The sequence below is a fragment of the Syngnathus scovelli genome, chromosome 15, assembly GCF_024217435.2.
Source record: "Syngnathus scovelli strain Florida chromosome 15, RoL_Ssco_1.2, whole genome shotgun sequence".
Taxonomy (NCBI): Eukaryota; Metazoa; Chordata; class Actinopteri; order Syngnathiformes; family Syngnathidae; genus Syngnathus; species Syngnathus scovelli.
Window position 1 is genome coordinate 13,553,838 of NC_090861.1, and position 8,242 is coordinate 13,562,079.

Here is an 8,242-nt window from a genome sequence, read left to right on the forward strand (position 1 = left end):
TGTTAAAAATGTCTGTGATGACCCCAGCCAGCTGACTTGCACATTCCCTGAACACACGCCCAGGAATGTTGTCGGGGCCAGGGGCCTTACGGGGGTTGACTCTCCTCAGGGTCTTCAACACATCGGCGGAGTCAAGGCAGAGTACCTCCTCTTCCTGATGGGGGACAGTTTTAACTGCTGGAGTGCCGTTTAGTGCCTCGAACCTCCCAAAGAAGTTATTTAGACCATTTAGAAAGTCAGCATCAACTTCACCCACCGGGGGGGGAGGGTGAGTTGTAGTCTGTAATCGCCCGTATGCCTTGCCACATACTCCTGGTGTTGTTGGCGTCGTGGAAACGATCCTGAATTTTTCGACTGTGGTCTCGCTTCGCTACCCTGATGGCACGGTTCAAGTTGGCTCTCGCTGTCCTCAGTGTCTCCTTGTCGCCAGACTTGAAGGCAGAGTTCCGCGCTCGTAGCGTTTGACGCACCTCCTCAGTCATCCAGGGTCGTTGGTTGCCCCGGGTGATGATATTCTTAGTGGTGCTGATGTCCTCGGTGCATTTGTTGACGTAGGCTGACACAGTCATGGCACACGCATGTCAAATCTACATCGGGGAAACTGGGAGGGAGGGAGGGAGGGAGGGAGGGCGGGAGGGAGGGAGGGAGGCAAGCAGGGAGGCAGGCAGGCAGGGAGGCAGGCAGGGAGGCAGGCAGGGAAGCAGGCAGGGAGGAAGGCAGTGTCTGTCTGTTGAGGTTTTCACCTTGTTCTTCTCCTGCTGAAGTTCTAACTGGACGTCCATCAGTTTGGCTCTCAGCTCGTCATTGGCGGCCTGAAAGGCGTCCGTTCGCTCCGCCTTGACCCGCCCTGCCGGAGCTCGTTTGGACATCTCTTACTCGAGTCTCGCCCGGTCGTCAGTCAGAGATCACAACATTTGTACCTGGAGAGCACAAACGCAGCGCTGTTTTCCACTGGCTTCGGACTCAACTTCAATCGGTACCGTAACGTACAACATCATAAACATAGATCTAGCTTGACTTATTCATTGAATAAATGCATTTGGTTCTTCAAAACTGCATCACGCAACATAGCGTGACCGAGACGGCCGTTATCCACCTGCGTGAAGTTATTTGGTGAAATGAATGAGATGTTTAAGACACCATCGTTCTGTCTCTATGTAGATGAAGGGAAATAATCGATTGCTGAAGGTCCAAAGGTGTTGTGATAAACAAATAAACAGATTAGTGACATATTTGTGATAAACATATTAGGCAGGATAATCACATATGTTAACTTGACTGCCCACACTGTATTTATTTATGGTTATTTGTTAAATCGAGTACTGTTAGACATGAAACAGGAAGTGTTTAACATAAATGGACGACGAAAGGGGTACTCACCATTGTAGCTCCTGCTGGTCAATGATACGAGCCTCTTCTTGCAGTGGAAAACATACAGCCAACAAACACCGTGGAACCTAAAGGAAGGAAATTAAACATTAACATTTAGCCTCAACCAACATTCACAGATACAACGCAACGCAAACTACACAAACGTAAATCTTTTTAAACACAATGAGTTGTACTTACCGTGTACGCTCTAGACGGTCCACTTGCAAGCAGAAAATAAAGATATTTCTGTTGATAATCGTCGTGTTTGTATCCGTTGTCTCGCTCAAGGCCATTGCGCCCACAGATTTGAATTTTGGCGAGAGTTCAGCCTATTGACGTCATTTCCGCGGTGTAATACCCGCATATCTGAAACGGCAAAGTTAAGAGTAGAGTTAAATAAAGTTTTTAATCAACGCAATAATTTACAAACGTTGACCAGTCGAAATAATCGTCGAAATTTGGCGTCTGTGGCTGGAAGCAGACGCCGAGTTCGACGTTCCTCCCAAATGCCACACTGCCTCGCTTTTCAGGCCAACAAAAAAACATATTTTTCAAAACAATGAGTTGTAATTACCTTGTACGCTCTAGACGGTCAAGTTGCAAGCTGAAAACAAAAATATTTGTCTTGTTAGTCGTCGTGTTACTAACCGCTGTGTCTTGTTTGCCAGCATTGCCGCTTTCCTACTTCCTGTTGCAAGCCACGCCCACGGATTATAATTTTACCATGAGTTCCGCCTATTGACGTCATGTCCGCGTCGCATGACTGCGACGTAATATTATCTAAAACTGTTTGTGCGGCATGGTGTTGTTCTGTGCGGTATTGCGTTATTCTGTGCGGCGTCGTGTTGTTCTGTGCGGCGTTGTTGTTCAGTGCGGCATGTTGTTGTTCAGTGCGGCATGTTGTTGTTCAGTGCGGCATGTTGTTGTTCAGTGCGGCATGTTGTTGTTCAGTGCGGCATGGTGTTGTTCAGTGCGGCATGGTGTTGTTAAGTGCGGCATGGTGTTGTTCAGTGCGGCATGGTGTTGTTCAGTGCGGGATGGTGTTGTTCAGTGCGGCATGGTGTTGTTCAGTGCGGCATGGTGTTGTTCAGTGCGGCATGGTGTTGTTCAGTGCGGCATAATATTGTTCAGTGGGGCGTAATGTTGTTCAGTGCGGCATGGTGTTGTTCAGTGCGACATGATGTTGTTCAGTGCGACATGATGTTGTTCAGTGCGGCATAATGTTGTTCAGTGCGGCATAATGTTGTTCAGTGCGGCATAGTGTTGTTCAGTGCGGCATGGTGTTGTTCAGTGCGGCATGGTGTTGTTCAGTGCGGCATGGTGTTGTTCAGTGCGGCATGGTGTTGTTCAGTGCGGCATGGTGTTGTTCAGTGCGGCATGGTGTTGTTCAGTGCGGCATGGTGTTGTTCAGTGCGGCATGGTGTTGTTCAGTGCGGCATGGTGTTGTTCAGTGCGGCATGGTGTTGTTCAGTGCGGCATGGTGTTGTTCAGTGCGGCATGGTGTTGTTCAGTGCGGCATGGTGTTGTTCAGTGCGGCATGGTGTTGTTCAGTGCGGCATGGTGTTGTTCAGTGCGGCATGGTGTTCAGTGCGGCATAATGTTGTTCAGTGCGGCATAATGTTGTTCAGTGCGGCATGGTGTTGTTCAGTGCGGCATAATGTTGTTCAGTGCGGCATAATGTTGTTCAGTGCGGTATATTGTTGTTCAGTGGGGCATAATGTTGTTCAGTGCGGCATGGTGTTGTTCAGTGCGGGATGGTGTTGTTCAGTGCGGGATGGTGTTGTTCAGTGCGGCATGGTGTTGTTCAGTGCGGCATGGTGTTGTTCAGTGCGACATGGTGTTGTTCAGTGCGGCATGGTGTTGTTCAGTGCGGCATGGTGTTGTTCAGTGCGGCATGGTGTTGTTCAGTGCGGCATGGTGTTGTTCAGTGCGGCATGGTGTAGTTCAGTGCGGCATGGTGTTGTTCAGTGCGGCATGGTGTAGTTCAGTGCGGCATGGTGTTGTTCAGTGCGGGATGGTGTTGTTCAGTGCGGCATGGTGTTGTTCAGTGCGGCATGGTGTTGTTCAGTGCGGCATGGTGTTGTTCAGTGCGACATGATGTTGTTCAGTGCGGCATAATGTTGTTCAGTGCGGCATAATGTTGTTCAGTGCGGCATAATGTTGTTCAGTGCGGCATGGTGTTGTTTAGTGCGGGATGGTGTTGTTCAGTGCGGCATGGTGTTGTTCAGTGCGGCATGGTGTTGTTCAGTGCGGCATGGTGTTGTTCAGTGCGGCATGGTGTTGTTCAGTGCGGCATGGTGTTGTTCAGTGCGGCATGGTGTTGTTCAGTGCGGCGTCGTGTTGTTCAGTGCGGCGTCGTGTTGTTCAGTGCAGCATGGTGTTGTTCAGTGCGGAATGGTGTTGTTCAGTGCGGCATGGTGTTGTTAAGTGCGGCATGGTGTTGTTCAGTGCGGCGTAATGTTGTTCAGTGGGGCATGGTGTTGTTCAGTGCGGCATGGTGTTGTTCAGTGCGGCATGGTGTTGTTCAGTGCGGCATGGTGTTGTTCAGTGCGGCATGGTGCTGTTCAGTGCGGCATGGTGCTGTTCAGTGCGGCATGGTGTTGTTCAGTGCGGCATGGTGTTGTTCAGTGCGGCATGGTGTTGTTCAGTGCGGCATGGTGTTGTTCAGTGCGGCATGGTGTTGTTCAGTGCGGCATGGTGTTGTTCAGTGCGGCATGGTGTTGTTCAGTGCGGCATAATGTTGTTCAGTGCGGCATAATGTTGTTCAGTGCGGCATAATGTTGTTCAGTGCGGCATAATGTTGTTCAGTGCGGCATAATGTTGTTCAGTGCGGCATAATGTTGTTCAGTGCGGGATGGTGTTGTTCAGTGCGGCATGGTGTTGTTCAGTGCGGCATGGTGTTGTTCAGTGCGGCATGGTGTTGTTCAGTGCGGCATGGTGTTGTTCAGTGCGGCATGGTGTTGTTCAGTGCGGCATGGTGTTGTTCAGTGCGGCATGGTGTTGTTCAGTGCGGGATGGTGTTGTTCAGTGCGGGATGGTGTTGTTCAGTGCGGGATGGTGTTGTTCAGTGCGGCATAATGTTGTTCAGTGCGGCATAATGTTGTTCAGTGCGGCATGGTGTTGTTCAGTGCGGCATAATGTTGTTCAGTGCGGCATAATGTTGTTCAGTGCGGTATAATGTTGTTCAGTGCTGCATGGTGTTGTTCAGTGCTGCATGGTGTTGTTCAGTGCGGCATGGTGTTGTTCAGTGCGGCATGGTGTTGTTCAGTGCGGCATGGTGTTGTTCAGTGCGGCATGGTGTTGTTCAGTGCGGCATGGTGTTGTTCAGTGCGGCATGGTGTTGTTCAGTGCGGCATGGTGTTGTTCAGTGCGGCATGGTGTTGTTCAGTGCGGCATGGTGTTGTTCAGTGCGGCATGGTGTTGTTCAGTGCGGCATGGTGTTGTTCAGTGCGGCATGGTGTTGTTCAGTGCGGCATGGTGTAGTTCAGTGCGGCATGGTGTTGTTCAGTGCGGCATGGTGTTGTTCAGTGCGGCATGGTGTTGTTCAGTGCGACATGATGTTGTTCAGTGCGGCATGATGTTGTTCAGTGCGGCATGATGTTGTTCAGTGCGGCATAATGTTGTTCAGTGCGGCATGGTGTTGTTTAGTGTGGGATGGTGTTGTTCAGTGCGGCATGGTGTTGTTCAGTGCGGCATGGTGTTGTTCAGTGCGGCATGGTGTTGTTCAGTGCGGCATGGTGTTGTTCAGTGCGGCATGGTGTTGTTCAGTGCGGCATGGTGTTGTTCAGTGCGGCATGGTGTTGTTCAGTGCGGCATGGTGTTGTTCAGTGCGGCATGGTGTTGTTCAGTGCGGCATGGCATAATGTTGTTCAGTGCGGCATAATGTTGTTCAGTGCGGCATAATGTTGTTCAGTGCGGGATGGTGTTGTTCAGTGCGGCATGGTGTTGTTCAGTGCGGCATGGTGTTGTTCAGTGCGGCATGGTGTTGTTCAGTGCGGCATGGTATTGTTCAGTGCGGCATGGTGTTGTTCAGTGCGGCATGGTGTTGTTCAGTGCGGCATGGTGTTGTTCAGTGCGGGATGGTGTTGTTCAGTGCGGGATGGTGTTGTTCAGTGCGGGATGGTGTTGTTCAGTGCGGCATGGTGTTCAGTGCGGCATAATGTTGTTCAGTGCGGCATGGTGTTGTTCAGTGCGGCATGGTGTTGTTCAGTGCGGCATAATGTTGTTCAGTGCGGCATAATGTTGTTCAGTGCGGCACCTAGCACCTAGAAGGTAAATAAATAGGAAGGAAGGACTCACCGGTGACGTCGTCGCCCACGTCCAAGCGTTGTACTTTGTATTTTCATCCTTCTGACAGTGGAAAACATATAGCCAACAAACACCGTGGAACCTAAACGAATGAAAGAAAACTATCATTTGGCCACAACCAACATTCACAGATACAACACAATGTGACGTGCGGTGTTGAGGTTAAAGGTTGAGTGAAGGGCCCTCGTTTTAAACTACTTTTTTGAAAAGGAGTGGGAACAAGTAAGACGTATTTAATTTATTTATTGGGAAGTAGTAAGACTTATTAAATTTATTTAATCTACTTTTCTTCCCAGGCAAAATTTGACGTGCTGCAATTCCAAATTTCCAAAGTGAATGAAGGAATGAAATCCTTTAAATTATGATTTTGTATAAATACTAGGCATAAACACAAAATCTACGGCACAAAATGGGCAGACTTTACTTGTTTGAAAAGGACTGGTTACAAGACAGACTTTTTTAATTTATTTAATGGGAAGAAGACTTATTTAGTTTAATTGATCTATTTTTGTTCCCTGGCAAAATTCGATTTGCTGCAATTCCAAATTTCCAAAGTGAATGAAGGAATGAAGTCGTTTAAATTATGATTTTGTATAAATACTAGGCATAGACACAAAATCTACGGCACAAAACGGGCAGACTTTACTTGTTTGAAGAGGACTGGTTGCAAGACAGACTTTTCTGATTTATTTAATGGGAAGAAGACTTATTTAGTTTATTTAATCTCTTTTTGTTGCCTGGCAAAATTGGATTTGCTGAAATTGTATTTTGCCAAATCTTGACTTGAGACCTGATAGGAAGTATTAAACGCTCAGTTAAATCGATACAAGTTGGTAATAAGAGCGAGTAATGTTGGTTGAAGCGATGAATGAAGGTTAAAAGCAATTTAAATTATGACTTTGTCTAAATACTAGATATTAACAGACCATCTACTGCGCAAAATGGGCAGAGTTTACTTGTTTGAGAAGGAGTGGCTTATTTAAGTCTAAGATTTATTTAATCTGTTTGTTCCCAGGCAAAATTGGATGTGATGCAATTCCAAATTTCACCACATGATGGTGCCAAATTTTGACTTCATAGGACATATTCAACACTTAACTATTATGTTCAAGGTAATCAGATTTGTTTATTATTCTAATGGCCTTTTCAAAACTATTCTGGATTACTACTTTGGATCTATTCTACATTACTTGGCAACAACATACTCTGTAACAGATTAGGCAGTATAATCACATATGTTAACTTGAGAGTGCCCACACTCAATCTACTTATCGTGATGTGTTAAATCAATTACTGTTAGACATTATTATTCTGATAATCTACCAAATCTTTGAATTGAAGAATTTGTGATTTAATTAATAGCTTGTTGTTATGTTCAGGGTAATCAGACTTGTATATAATTCTAATGGCCTTCTTTTGAAAACTATTCTGAATTACAACTTTGGATCTTATATTACTTTGCAACAATATACTCGGTGACAGATTAGGCAGTATAATCACATATGTTAACTTCAGTGCCCACACTGTATTTATTTATGGTTATTTGTTAAATCAAGTACTGTTAGACATGAAATAGGAAGTGTTTAACATAAATGTTATGGCTACTCACCGTTGTAGCTCGCTCCTGGTCAATGATACGAGCCTCTTCTTGCAGTGGAAAACTTGCAGCCAACAAACACCGTGGAACCTAAAGGAATGAAATTAAACATTAACATTTCGCCTGGACCAATATTCACACGTACAACGCAACGCGGCTACACTTCTGCTAGCGCCTCAGCTACACGTTGCTATTACAAACGTAAATCTCTTTAAACACAATGAGTGTTACTTACCGTGTACGCTGTAGACGGTCCAGTTGCAAGCAGAAAATAAAGATATTTCTGTTGATATTCGTCGTTGCTCAGTGGCTCACGGCCATCGCGCCAACAGATTTGAATTTTGGTGGAAGTTCAGCCAATTACGTCATATCCGCGGCACATGACTGCGACGTAATACCCGTTTATCTGAAACGGCAGTTAAAAGTAGAGTTACATCAAGTTTTCTTTTTTAATCAACGCAATCATTTACAACCGTTGACCAGAAAGAATCGTCGAAATTCGACGTTCCCCCCAAACGCCACACTCACTCGCTTTTCAGGGCAACAAAAGTACTTCTTTTTAAAAACGATGAGTTGTACTTACCGTGTACGCTCTGGACGGTCCAGTTGCAAGCAGAAAATAAAAATATTTCTCTCGTTAGTCGTATGTTACCATCCGCTGTGTCTTTGTCAACATCGCCATTTTCCTACTTCCTGTTGCGAGCCACGCCCACGGATTTAAATTCTGGCGGAAGAGCCCGCCCATTGGCGTCGTTTTCGCGTATAGCAAATCCGATTGGTTGGGAAGGGGGCGCGGTTATGCAGCCGAGGGGTCCTGTGATCGGTGGGATGTAAAGTAGGCGTCGACGTCACGTCCGCGTCACGTGACCACGACGTGACAGACGTCATATAGCAACCGCTGTTTTGTTTAGTAGACTTACAGTTGTTATGCATTGACATAATGGCGCACACTCCAAATAGATTTAA

The 8,242-nt window shown here is 46.6% G+C and overlaps 2 long non-coding RNA genes across 2 annotated transcripts; both read right to left on the reverse strand.

The window, feature by feature from the left end:
• Positions 1-291: 291 nt before the first annotated feature.
• LOC125982611 (uncharacterized) lies at positions 292-1,458 on the reverse strand. Its single transcript, XR_011088159.1, has 3 exons — positions 1,381-1,458; positions 744-920; positions 292-556 (listed from the first exon to the last, which is right to left on the reverse strand). It is a non-coding gene; the product is annotated as an uncharacterized lncRNA (long non-coding RNA).
• Positions 1,459-5,670: 4,212 nt separating this feature from the next.
• On the reverse strand, positions 5,671-7,960 carry LOC137840952 (uncharacterized). The gene is made up of 4 exons (XR_011088168.1): positions 7,860-7,960; positions 7,512-7,682; positions 7,289-7,366; positions 5,671-5,761 (listed from the first exon to the last, which is right to left on the reverse strand). It is a non-coding gene; the product is annotated as an uncharacterized lncRNA (long non-coding RNA).
• Between the last annotated feature and the right edge of the window lie 282 nt (positions 7,961-8,242).